The following is a 14,040-nucleotide window of genomic DNA, read 5'->3' as shown; positions in this document are numbered from 1 at the left end:
TGATGGTGAATGCTGGTGTTTGATGGTGAATGTTCGTGTTTAGTTGAGAGTGTTGGTGTTTGGTGGTGAAAGCTGTTGTTCAATGGAGAGTGTCAGTGTTCGATGGTGAATGTTGGTGGTGGATGGTGAATACTGGCGTTTTGTGGTGAACATTGTTGTTGAATGGTGAATGTCGGTGTTTGATGACGAATTCTGGTGTTTGGTGGTGAATGTTCATGTTTAATTTAGAATGTTGGTGTTTCATGGTGAATGTCAGTGTTCAATGATGAATGCTATTGTATCATGGTGAATGTTGGTGTTTGATGGTGAATGCTGGTGTTTGACGGTGAATGCTGGTGTTTGTTGGTGAATGTCAATGTTTGATGGTGAATGCTGGTGTTTGATGGTGAATGCTGGTGTTTATTGAAGAATGTTGGTGTTTGGTGGTGAATGTCAGTTTTTGATGGTGATTGGTAGTGTTTGGTGGTGCATGTTCGTGTTTAATGGAGAGTGTTGGTGTTTGGTGGTGAATGCTGGTGTTTAATGGAGAATGTCAGTGTTTCATGGTGAATGTCAGTGTTTGATGGTGAAGGTTGGTGTTTGATGGTGAAGGTTGGTGTCTGATGGTTAATGTTGGTGTTTGATGGTGAAAGTTATTGTTTAATGATGAATGTAAGTGTTTGATGGTGAATGCTGGAGTTTGATTTTGAATGGTGGTGTTTGATGGTGAATGTCAGTGTATGTCGATGTTTTATGGTGAATACTGGTTTTTGATGGTGAATGTCGATGTTTGATGGTTAATGTCGATGTTTGATGGTTAATGCTGGTGTTTGGTGGTAAATGTCAGTGTTTGGTGGTGGATGCTGGTGTTTAATGGTGAATGTCAGTGTTTGATGGTGAATGTTGGTGTTTGATGGTGAATGTCAGTGTTTGATGGTGAATGCTGGAGTCTGATTTTAAATGTTGGTGTTTGGTGGTAAATGTTGGTTTTTTGATGGTGAATGCTGGTGTTTAATGGAGAATGCTGGTGTTTGATCCTGAATGCTGGTCTTTGGTTGTGAATACTAATTTTTGATGGTGAATGGTGGTGTTTGCTGGTGAATGCCGGTGTTTGCTGGTGAATGCTGGTGTCTGGTATTGAATGTCAGTGTTTAATGGAGAATGTTGGTGTTTGCTGGTGAAGGTCAGTGTTTGGTGCTGAATCCTGGCGTTTGATGGAGAATTTTGGTGTTTGATGGTGAATGTCGGTATTTGATGTTGAATGCTGATGTTTGAAGGTAAATGTCAGTATATGATGGTGAATGCTGGTGTTTGGTGGGGAATGTCAATGTTTGGTGGTGAATGTCAGTGTTTGATGGTGAATGCTGTTGTTTGATTGTGAATGCTGGTGTTCGAAAGCAAATGTCAGTATTTGATGGTGAATGCTGTTGTTTGGTGAGGAATGTCAATGTTTGGTGGTAAATGTCAGTGTTTGATCATGAATGCTGGTGTTTGATTGTGAATGTCAGTGTTTGGTCATGAATGTTCTGTAAAAAATAAACACAAGTTTTACCATAAAGTACAATTATTGTACCATAATGTCTGTCATGTAAATCAGTTTAAAATAATTTCTCCTCACATTACTGACAACTTCAGAGGAAAATTAAAATCCTGAAAATTCTCCATCTGATTAAAAGAGTTTGTCCTGATTGCAGACTTTCTTCAGGTCATAATCAGTTGAATCGAAATTAATAAGCATCGTTACCGGCTTACAGCTAAGAAAGGACACACACACACACACACACACACACACACACACACACACACACACAAATTGATCTCTTCTCTTACTGCAGACTAAGTGTTCTTGAGAAAAGGATGAATGACTATTCATGAAATCTGAAAGAAGTAGGAAAAATGTGTGTGTGTGTGTGAGAGAGAGAGAGAGAGAGAGAGAGAGAGAGAGAGCGCAGTAATGTTGAACAATATAGCAGTTTCTCCACAACACACTCAGCAGCAAATGCTGCCAGCATCTATAATAAAGTCTCTCTCGGTGACTTTCTCTCAAACACACACACACACACACACACACACACACACACACACACACACACACAAAGAGAGGACAGTATAGAGCAGAAAGATTGATGATGAATTTAAATGAATGCATCAAACTGACAGAAAACTAATAGGATGAAATGGAGACTGAAAGTTAAATAAAGGTACACACACAGTCAGCGTTGCCCAGTTTGGGCAGGGGGTATTTGACTCTGAACTAATCCTGATAGAAGCTGAGGAGGCTCTTGGTGATGTGCAGAGCGTAATCTCCCGATCCGCTCTGAATGGCATCAGGCCGAGCAAACAGCCGTATCTGCTCCAACACACACACACACAGAATAAAGTCTCTGTCTGTTTTATCTTATCTTCAGTGAGTTAAATTGGTGAAAGTTTGTGTGTGAATTAAACACTGATGTAAATGTGGTGAATTTTTCTGCAGTTCGGTAAAACTGATGAAGCTTCTAAGGAAGACAAAGAGTGAAACTTCTTCAGGATCAGAACTCATCAGACACCTGAACAAACTGCAGCTCTGTTACTGTTTCTACAGTGAAATTGTTTTCAAATAAAATAAAATGAAAGTCCAATCTGCTCGCTGCCTTCAATGCAGCTTCACTGTGGACTTTAGAGAAGACCTGAATCTGATCAAATCTGATCGAATCCGATCGAATCTGATTGAATCTGATCTAATCCAATTGAATGTGATCTAATCTGATTTAATTTAATCTGAAGGAAGAAGTTGGTAAATCCACCCCTCCATGTTTCGTTCAAAATTCGATTCATTAGAACAAAATTGACTAGTAATTGAATTGGTGAATCAGGAGAAGCGACTCCACTGAACCCACAGAGATGCATCCAGGTCATTAATGTGTCACTGGACATCCAGGAGATCTTTCCCCAAACACCTTCATTCTTATTCCCTGTCTCTCAATCCTCAGCTCTGGTGTGTTTATTTTGACGGTGTGTGACTCTAAAGCACACATCATTTTATCACTGAACAAAGAGAAAGAAATAAAGAGAGGAGAGTGAAAGAATAGGAGGTGTCACGCGTTCCCTCTGTAAAAATGATGGTTCTGCTCGATAGGCTGAGGGTGAAGGCACAAGTGTTTCTGCACCACCATCAATCCAGCCAGAACAAAAGGCCTCAGCTGTCTCTCTCTCTCACTCACACACACACACACAGGACAGTGGACATTGTTTCACAGCACCTCCTACATCACTTTTCACTCCTATATAATATATTCAATTTATATAGCGCCTTTCTCAAAACCCAAGGTCGCTTTACAATAATAGGCAGAATAAAGAAAAAAAAAGTCCACCAAATAGAGGTCAGGATGTCATTCCAGTGGTGTAGCAGCCACACTCCCACCAAAAGGCGTACAAAAACAAGTCCCACATCTCCAGCACAGCCGCCGTGATGCCGCCAGCAACATCGCTCGAACACCACGCCATGGATCCACAAAGCAAGCACAGAAGCACCGCCATGCAGAGTGCTGGTGTGTCCCAAACCGCCTGCACAGCCGCCGCGACGCCACCAAGCAACGTCGCTCGGAACATCACACCAAGCATTAAAGCACAGAGCGCTGGACAACCGCGATGTTAAAATGAGCAACGAGCTCACTGCGGACCATATCTGGGAGCACAGGCATCACCCACAGCGAACCAATGCCTGGAGGGAACCAACGCCCAAAACTGGGTCCGGAACTACACCACAACTGGCGGACAAAAACACTCAAACAATCATCAAACGCAGAAAAAAGAAACAAAAATTAAAATAAAAAAGGAGAATCTAATTTAATTTATATAAATTTAATTCTTTACAAATATTCTGGATTTAATGCCTATTTTAGGTGAAGTGATAAAAAAACACAGAATGCAAATTCATTTAGAATTATTCAGCCTCAGGGCGAATTAATTAATAATGAGTTTTCACGTGCTGGTCATTTTTCTCTTTTCTCTCTCTTTTTTTGTCTCAGGACTCTAATGGAGTTAATTGGACTGGAATAGAGCGGCTCAGAGTCTGTTATCGACTGGAGGATAATGACACCAGATGAAGCTCTGAGGATGTGCACGGCTCGTAGCTCATGAACGAGTGGAGCAGAATGAAATGTCTTAAAACTCTCTCAGTCACAAATCAACACACACACAGAGGAAGAGAGAATTCCTCAGGGCTGTGATTCAAACAGGCTGCTGTGACACACAGACTGGAAGGAAACAGTGAAAGGTCGTGGCTCTGTAAATATTTCTGCTGTTTCACTAAAAGTCCAAACCAGAGACATGTTTCTATGGCAGCAGCTCGAATGTGTCCGCTTACTGACTCTAGATCAGCCCTGCTGTGTGTTTTGAGAAGAAGACATTATTATAATGTGTAGAGCAGAGCTAGGGAACTGTGTTATAGTATTTAAAAGAAAGAAATTCCAGTTTTCAGACCAGGTTTAAAAATATTTGAAGAATTGTTTGAAGAAGATTCAAATTCAAAATATGTCTCGCATATTTTCCATGTATTTAAAAACACAGTTTCTGTTATGATCCGTGGCTGAAGGATTAGATACTCACTCAGTAAGCTATCTTCCTCTCTGGAGGATCATACCATCAAATCTCATCTGCAAGTCCTCTCGACTGCCTCATGCTCAATTTAAAGACAGCTTGTTAACTCATTATCTTGTCTCTTATCCTGATTCCATACCTGTTGCCGTGGGTGACATGGTGGTGTAGCGGTTAGCACGGTTGCCTCACAGCAAGAAGGTTCTGGGTTCGAACCCAGTGGCTGGCAAGGGCCTTTCTGTGTGGAGCTTGTATGTTTTCCCTGTGTCTGCCCGGGTTTCCTTCGGGTGCTCCGGTTTCCCCCACAATCCAAAGACATGCGGTTAGGTTAATATGGGGCGACCTTGGACTGAGGTGCCCTTGAGCGAGGCACCTAACTCCCAACTGCTCCATGGGCACTGTTAGCATGGCTACCCACTGCTCTGGGTTCAGTGGTGCTTGAAAGTTTGTGAACCCTTTAGAATTTTCTATATTTCTGCATAAATATGACCTAAAACATCATCAGATTTTCACACAAATCCTAAAAATAGATAAAGAGAACCCAGTTAAACAAATGAGACAAAAATATTATACTGGGTCATTAATTTATTGAGGAAAATGATCCAATATTACATATCTGTGAGTGGCAAAAGTATGTGAACCTCTAGGATTAGCAGTTAATTTGAAGGTGAAATTAGAATCAGGTGTTTTCAATCAATGGAATGACAATCAGGTGTGAGTGGGCACCCTGTTTTATTTAAAGAACAGGGATCTATCAAAGTCTGATCTTCACAACACATGTTTGTGGAAGTGTATCATGGCACGAACAAAGGAGATTTCTGAGGACCTCAGAAAAAGTGTTCTTGACGCTCATCAGGCTGGAAAAGGTTACAAAACCATCTCTAAAGAGTTTGGACTCCACCAATCCACAGTCAGACAGATTGTGTACAAATGGAGGAAAGTCAAGGCCATTGTTACCCTCCCCAGGAGTGGTCGACCAATGAAGATCACTCCAAGAGCAAGGCGTGTAATAGTCGGCGAGGTCACAAAGGACCCCAGGGTAACTTCTAAGCAACTGAAGGCCTCTCTCACATTGGCTAATGTTAATGTTCATGAGTCCACCATCAGGAAAACACTGAACAACAATGGTGTGCATGGCAGGGTTGCAAGGAGAAAGCCACTGCTCTCCAAAAAGAACATTGCTGCTCATCTGCAGTTTGCTAAAGATCACGTGGACAAGCCAGAAGGCTATTGGAAAAATGTTTTGTGTACAGATGAGACCAAAATAGAACTTTTTGGTTTAAATGAGAAGCGTTATGTTTGGAGAAAGGAAAACACTGCATTCCAGCATAAGAACCTTATCCCATCTGTGAAACATGGTGGTGGTAGTATCATGGTTTGGGCCTGTTTTGCTGCATCTGGGCCAGGACAGCTTGCCATCATTAATGGAATAATGAATTCTGAATTATACCAGCGAATTCTAAAGGAAAATGTCAGGACATCTGTCCATGAACTGAATCTCAAGAGAAGGTGGGTCATGCAGCAAGACAACGACCCTAAGCACATAAGTCGTTCTACCAAAGAATGGTTAAAGAAGAATAAAGTTAATGTTTTGGAATGACCAAGTCAAAGTCCTGACCTTAATGCAATGGAAATGTTATGGAAGGACCTGAAGTGAGCAGTTCATGTGAGGAAACCCACCAACATCCCAGAGTTGAAGCTGTTCTGTACGGAGGAACGGGCTAAAATTCCTCCAAGCCGGTGTGCAGGACTGATCAACAGTTACCGCAAACGTTTAGTTGCAGTTATTGCTGCACAAGGGGGTCACACCAGATACTGAAAGCAAAGGTTCACATACTTTTGCCACTCACAGATATGTAATATTGGATCATTTTCCTCAATAAATAAATGACCAAGTATAATATTTTTGTCTCATTTGTTTAACTGGGTTCTCTTTATCTACTTTTAGGACTTGTGTGAAAATCTGATGATGTTTTAGCTCATATTTATGCAGAATTATAGAAAATTCTAAAGGGTTTACAAACTTTCAAGCACCACTGTATGTGTGTGTTCACTGCTTCAGATGGGTTAAATGCAGAGAGGAAATTTCACAAGTGCATGATGAATAAAGTTGTGCTTTCTTTCTCTGAGCTCTATTAAGGCTGTTAATCCCAATAATTCTGATCCATCCCAGATTAATTTCCCTCCTGAACCTACTGTGTGCTGTCTAAATAACCCATATACATTTAAGACCAGAAAAGGATTAGGATGAAGACTGATTTATTTGAGCCTTGATCACTTGAATATAATCAAGCAGATCCAGATGTTTTGGCTCGTTCAGAAATGTAGCTTGCTGTAAGATTTGCGTTAATGATTCCGAAGTTGCTTTAAATAGCCATATTTACATTAACCTGGAAACATGAATTTCGGGGGGAAAAAAACATCTCAAATACTGCAAAAAAAATCTTTTTCCCCTTGCATGAGGTGGATTTTCAGACAATTCGAAAATCCGCAAAATCCGAGCAGCATTTTGCAAAAGTGAAACGGAAACACAATTTTGCATTTAAGTCACATGACATGACAGGAAGAACAAACAGAAAGCCTTCTGAAGAAACAGAGTGCTGTGTGAGAGCTATCGCGAGAGGAGGAAACCCGGCTTTAATTGCACAACATCGCTCAATGGAAACACACACCATTCACAATTGTGTTTTCTCAAAATGTTTTAAATATTGATTCTATTCCACGCAAAACTGCAACAGAAACCTAGCGAAGGATTATAATCTTTTTACAACTGACATAATTTGAAAAGGCAATGAGGTAGCTGTATATGTTAATTCTGGGGGGTTGTATTTTTCATGTTAATACTGTGCCCAAATAGTTTGAGTTCATTGTCCTAAATTAAAATTGTGGTTTTAATAATTCCTTCGTCATCATTGGGATTTGTAGACATCCTCCAGCTGAGGCTTGGTCTATAGATTATTTGGCAGAATTGCTCTCTCAATATGCTAATTGCCTTCACTATCTTTCTTGGAGGTTATGTTTTTGCCTGCGTTTGTTTGCTCCCAACATAACTCAAAAAGTAGTAAATGGATTTTGATGTAATTTTGAGGAAAGGTGTCCCATAGGCCAAGGAACAATTGATTAGATTTTGATGTAAATCTGGATATGTATGAGGATCCAGGATTTTCTTTTCTCTGTTCCCAACGTAGGGCGGCACGGTGGTGTAGTGGTTAGCGCTGTCGCCTCACAGCAAGAAGGTCCGGGTTCGAGCCCCGGGGCCGGCGAGGGCCTTTCTGTGTGGAGTTTGCATGTTCTCCCCGTGTCCGCGTGGGTTTCCTCCGGGTGCTCCGGTTTCCCCCACAGTCCAAAGACATGCAGGTTAGGTTAACTGGTGACTCTAAATTGACCGTAGGTGTGAATGTGAGTGTGAATGGTTGTCTGTGTCTATGTGTCAGCCCTGTGATGACCTGGCGACTTGTCCAGGGTGTACCCTGCCTTTCGCCCGTAGTCAGCTGGGATAGGCTCCAGCTTGCCTGCGACCCTGTAGAAGGATAAAGCGGCTAGAGATAATGAGATGAGATGTTCCCAACGTAACTCAAAAAGTAGTGAACGGATTTGGATGAAATTTGGTGGACAGCTTTAGTATTATTCTTGGTTCAAGTGATCTGATTTTGATGTTGATACATAGGACTGAGACTACATTGGGCATTGGTTAATTACAATTGTTACAAAATGTGTTATTGACTGATTCTAGGTCCAGATCTTTTTATATATTTTTACTTGACCAAAAATCATGTGATAAATCATTTAGTCAAGACAACCTAGTTGTACAAGCCAGTCAAACATGTCTTAACCATGGAATATCTCTTATTAAATACATTTTTGATGGTAATTATGCACAATATTGCCAACGCACCCTGAAATGTTTTATCAGAGCTACTGCGGGAGAAGCCATGGCCTAATGGTTAGAGAAGCAGCTTTGGGACCAGAAGGTTTCTGGTTTGATTCCTTGGACCAGCAGGAATGGCTGAAGTGCTCCTGAGCAAGGCACCAAACCCCCAACTGCTCCCCAGGCTGCTCTGGGTGTGTTGTATGTCACTTTGGATAAGAGCATCTGCTAAATGCCTGCAATGTGATGTAGTTGATTCTGTTAGCCAGTTATTGCTAAGTCATGATCTATATGGCAGAAACCTTCTTAATATGATACTCATGTCATTTTAAAATTTTTAATGTGATTATTATTTCTAATTGTTGCTGTATGTATATAGTTCTGATTTTATCTATTTAATTTTATGTTCTCTCCTTTTGGAGGCAATAAACACATTACTACTATAACGTGGTTTGGTGGACATATACACTCGACCAAGTGCCCTTCTAGTTCAGAAATTATTTTAATATGGATTGGCCAATTAATGTTTCAGACTATTTAAAGGAAGTTTCTTTAAACTTCAATTGAGCTCAGTGAATTAAACAATGAACCTACCGTACCAGGCCCAATCTAAAGAACCCCTGAGGATCCCAATTGATTTAATCTTTTTCGCATAGATCATTGCAAGGGGTGTCTTTGATTTAGCGATCAGTGATCATGTGTTTGGAATACACACCTCAGGAATGTATACACTCAGTACCTATTATACTTCAGAGAAACTGTAATGAACGCGCATTTCTAAGCAGCTTCTATGAAAGTGAAATTTGTATTACTTTTTTCCCAAAAACTTTCCCTTCTGTTGTTAATCAGCATGCACCCTTTTGTAAAATGATTAGTGTGAAAAATAGATCCAGTCCATGGTTTTCCCCTGAATGTTTAACCAAGGAACAAAACTCAGTTCTTGGCTAGACACATTAACGAGGCATCCCACTGGGCTTCATTTACAAAGATTAGAAATAAATACACATCCCTTGTGAGAAAAGCTAAATCAGACTCTAACTCGAACTTGGTCTTGAGATCTTATTCAAACCCTGCAGAATTTTTGGATTGTCTTAAATCTTAATACCTGCTTATGTTAAGTTCTATGATTGTTTAGTTCATGATCATTTTGAGATCTGTTCTGCTTTTTATAGACACTTTGCAGCAGCTGGTCACATTTTTGAGGACAAGGATAGTGGATTTCTAATATTGACTATCTTTTTATTACCTCCAGCAGGAGGAGGTTATATTTTCACGTCCGTTTGCTTGTTTCTTCTCAAGGTAACACAAAAAGTAGTGAATGGATTTGGATGAAATTTGAAGGAAAGGTGAATCATGGGCCAAGGAACAATTGATCAGATTGTGATGCAAATCCAGTTATGTAGCTTGGCCGATGGAGGTATACACTCTACCGAGTGCACTTCTAGTTCATCCTTTGCATTAGTATATTTGTTTTATATTTTTATTTTATTATTTGTTTCCATTAAGTATCCTTGTATCCTCAAGTAACTGTATTTGTATATTTGTTCTATTGTCTGCACTGATGAGAGTGGCTGTCTTCCCAATAGCTCAGTCTGTGTAGAATGTGGTTTTTCTTTTGTATTTTTATTTGTATTTTGTTTTTCTTCTGTGTATCCTATGGATATGGGGTTTTATTTTATGCAAGCAAGTGGCAGGAATCTTGTTTATTCAAGGGAAGGGGCTACTTACGCTTCAGAAAAAAGGTCATGTTGGCACAAAGGTCATCCACAGTCACCTCAGACAGGTTTATTTTTTGTGTTCTTTTTTTCTGGGGGGGGGGGGGTTTCCTTGTTATTCTGTGTGTGTCATACCAAGATACTGGATGCTTAAATTACCTTTGGGGTCATTAAATTATCTATCTATATTTAACATATATTTTTATTCTTTGTATCCTTTTAATTTATATACTCGACATTGTTGTAAACGAGAACCACCCCTCAATGATTTTTCAAGTTTAAATTACAACGCCGATTCCAAAAAAGTTGGGACAAAGTACAAATTGTAAATAAAAATGGAATGCAATGATGTGGAAGTTTCAAAATTCCATATTTTATTCAGAATAGAACATAGATGACATATCAAATGTTTAAACTGAGAAAATGTATCATTTAAAGAGCAAAATTAGGTGATTTTAAATTTCATAACAACAAAACATCTCAAAAAAGTTGGGACAAGGCCATGTTTCCCACTGTGAGACATCCCCTTTTCTCTTTACAACAGTCTGTAAACGTCTGGGGACTGAGGAGACAAGTTGCTCAAGTTTAGGGATAGGAATGTTAACCCATTCTTGTCTAATGTAGGATTCTAGTTGCTCAACTGTCTTAGGTCTTTTTTGTCGTATCTTCCATTTTATGATGCGCCAAATGTTTTCTATGGGTGAAAGATCTGGACTGCAGGCTGGCCAGTTCAGTACCCGGACCCTTCTTCTACGCAGCCATGATGCTGTAATTGATGCAGTATGTGGTTTGGCATTGTCATGTTGGAAAATGCAAGGTCTTCCCTGAAAGAGACATTGTCTGGATGGGAGCATATGTTGCTCTAGAACGTGGATATACCTTTCAGCATTGATGGTGTCTTTCCAGATGTGTAAGCTGCCCATGCCACACGCACTAATGCAACCCCATACCATCAGAGATGCAGGCTTCTGAACTGAGCACTGATAACAACTTGGGTCGTCCTTCTCCTCTTTAGTCCGAATGACACGGCATCCCTGATTTCCATAAAGAACTTCAAATTTTGATTCGTCTGACCACAGAACAGTTTTCCACTTTGCCACAGTCCATTTTAAATGAGCCTTGGCCCAGAGAAGATGTCTGCGCTTCTGGATCATGTTTAGATACGGCTTCTTCTTTGAACTATAGAGTTTTAGCTGGCAACGGCGGATGGCACGGTGAATTGTGTTCACAGATAATGTTCTCTGGAAATATTCCTGAGCCCATTTTGTGATTTCCAATACAGAAGCATGCCTGTATGTGATGCAGTGCCATCTAAGGGCCCGAAGATCATGGGCATCCAGTATGGTTTTCCGGCCTTGACCCTTACACACAGAGATTCTTCCAGATTCTCTGAATCTTTTGATGATATTATGCACTGTAGATGATGATATGTTCAAACTCTTTGCAATTTTACACTGTCGAACTCCTTTCTGATATTGCTCCACTATTTGTCGGCGCAGAATTAGGGGGATTGGTGATCCTCTTCCCATCTTTACTTCTGAGAGCTGCTGCCACTCCAAGATGCTCTTTTTATACCCAGTCATGTTAATGACCTATTGCCAATTGACCTAATGAGTTGCAATTTGGTCCTCCAGCTGTTCCTTTTTTGTACCTTTAACTTTTCCAGCCTCTTATTGCCCCATCCCAACTTTTTTGAGATGTGTTGCTGTCATGAAATTTCAAATGAGCCAATATTTGGCATGAAATTTCAAAATGTCTCACTTTCGACATTTGATATGTTGTCTATGTTCTATTGTGAATACAATATCAGTTTTTGAGATTTGTAGATTATTACATTCCGTTTTTATTTACAATTTGTACTTTGTCCCAACTTTTTTGGAATCGGGGTTGTAAATTAAATATGGTCCAGAAGTATCACACAGTTTTCTATATATGCCGTGTGTCCAGGATTCTGAAGCTACTGTGTATCCCTGAGGAGAATTTGGACCACATGCTTTGGAGCTCCAGACTCTACCCGGTTATGAAAAAGAAGCTGAATTCCAAATGTTGGTCTGTGTTTTCTGTGTTGAAATTTGTATCACAAAATGATGAAACCTGACACACCGCTGTAGAACAAATGTGAATTGATTACAGGGAAACAGACGCCTCTCAAACAGGATCTCCGATGTGTTCCTCTGTTTAGATTGTCATATAAAATATTCATTTAAAACTGTATAATCTTTAAATAATACATTTCCAACATCTGAAACATCAGCAAGGCCAACAAAGAACACATGAAAGAAAGAGGAAGGATCCAGATTTGGGTCTTGAACAGCAAACTCACTAGACACACCAAGGGCACACTGATCTTGGAACTGTTCCCGAAAAGAGACACAATTATAGTTCCAGTTCTGGGTATTGAAGAGTATACTGTATCTATTGTAGAACTGTGTGTGTTCTGTTTGATCTGCTCCATCTGTACATCTCGGGTTCTGTTTAATTCTCAAGATGACAAATTTAGTCGCGCCAGAAAACAGCTCAGCTGCTAAGTAGCTCTCATAGTAGTGCCAAGATGGTGTGGGACTACATTACCCATCATCCCCTGCATGTCCCATGTCTCACTGATCAGCTCACCTGTTTCTCATTGAGTCCTGTTCAGCACCCTATTTGAGTTATACTAGCAATGTATTCCTTTGTTGAGCTTCTGTTATGTGTTATGTGTCCAGGTTCTGTGCCCATGCTAAACGTTTTGTTTGCTTGTTTGTATGTTTTGGGTTTTTTTTACATTGTATTAAAAACACCAGAAGGGAAAGTCAAGGCCTAATGGTTAGAGAAGCAGCTTTGGGTCCAAAAGGTTGCTGGTTCGATTCCTTGGACTAACAGGACTGGCTGAATTGCCCTTGAGCAAGGCACCGAACCCCCCAACTGCTCCAGCAAGAGTGGTGGCATACCTTGTGTCTGGTTATCTAAATAAAAACTGATGATGTCATTATCAGTTTGGGCGGAGCCCTACCAAAACAAAAAAAAATTAAAAACGGCTGCACTTGTATCACCTTCGCCTACGATTCCTGACGATTTATCCGATTCCCAGATAAATTACACTGAAGAAAGTAGAAACAGTGACCTTGTGGCAGTGGGGGGCATGGTCAAACATCGGTCTGTGAATGGAGGGTGGAGTCAGGGAAGGTAAGTGGTAGAATCACTGCACCTGATGTGAATTAACCTGTGTTTATGTGTCTTCCCCAGTGACCACACCCTATAAAAGGAGAAAGAGCGCAGAGAAAGGGAGCTCTCCCCAACCAGAACTCATGTGTGTGTGTGCGCGCGCGTGCGAGTGAGCAAGCAAGAGTAAATGTAAAAGCTGAAAAGCTAAAATAAAAGGGGTTTTTGAGAACTCAGTTCTGGCCTGCCATGCTTCTGTGCTCCACCCACCTGGTCTGATTCTACAGTGGTGCCAAAACCCAGGAGGAGTGCAGAAGGGAATAGCCCCTTGGAGTCCTCCCCCTTCAAGGACCTGATCCATGCCCTCGCCACGGCCCAACAGAGCCAGCACCAGGCACTGATCACCCTCCGGAAGGAGCAGGAACAACAGTTCGAAGCCCTGGTGCTGGAGCAACAGGAAGATTCCGGCACCTGCTCGCGTTGGCGGGGTCCATGATCACCACCGCCGCGGACCCTCCCCACCTCATCCTAATGAAGATGGGTCCGCATGATGACCCCGAAGCCTTCCTCGCTCTTTTTGAGTAGGCAGCAGAGGCATGGGGTTGGCCAGTGGAACAGCGCGTGGCGCTCCTCCTCCCCCTGCTAACGGGCGAGGAGCAGCTGGCCGCGCTACAGCTCCCCGCCAACAGCCAGCTAGTTTACATGGCCCTCTGCATGGCAGTCCTCCAACATGTGGGTCGCACCCCAGAACAGCAACGG

This window comes from Neoarius graeffei, chromosome 21 (genome assembly GCF_027579695.1).
Source record: "Neoarius graeffei isolate fNeoGra1 chromosome 21, fNeoGra1.pri, whole genome shotgun sequence".
Taxonomy (NCBI): Eukaryota; Metazoa; Chordata; class Actinopteri; order Siluriformes; family Ariidae; genus Neoarius; species Neoarius graeffei.
Note: the sequence above shows the minus strand (reverse complement) of the source record.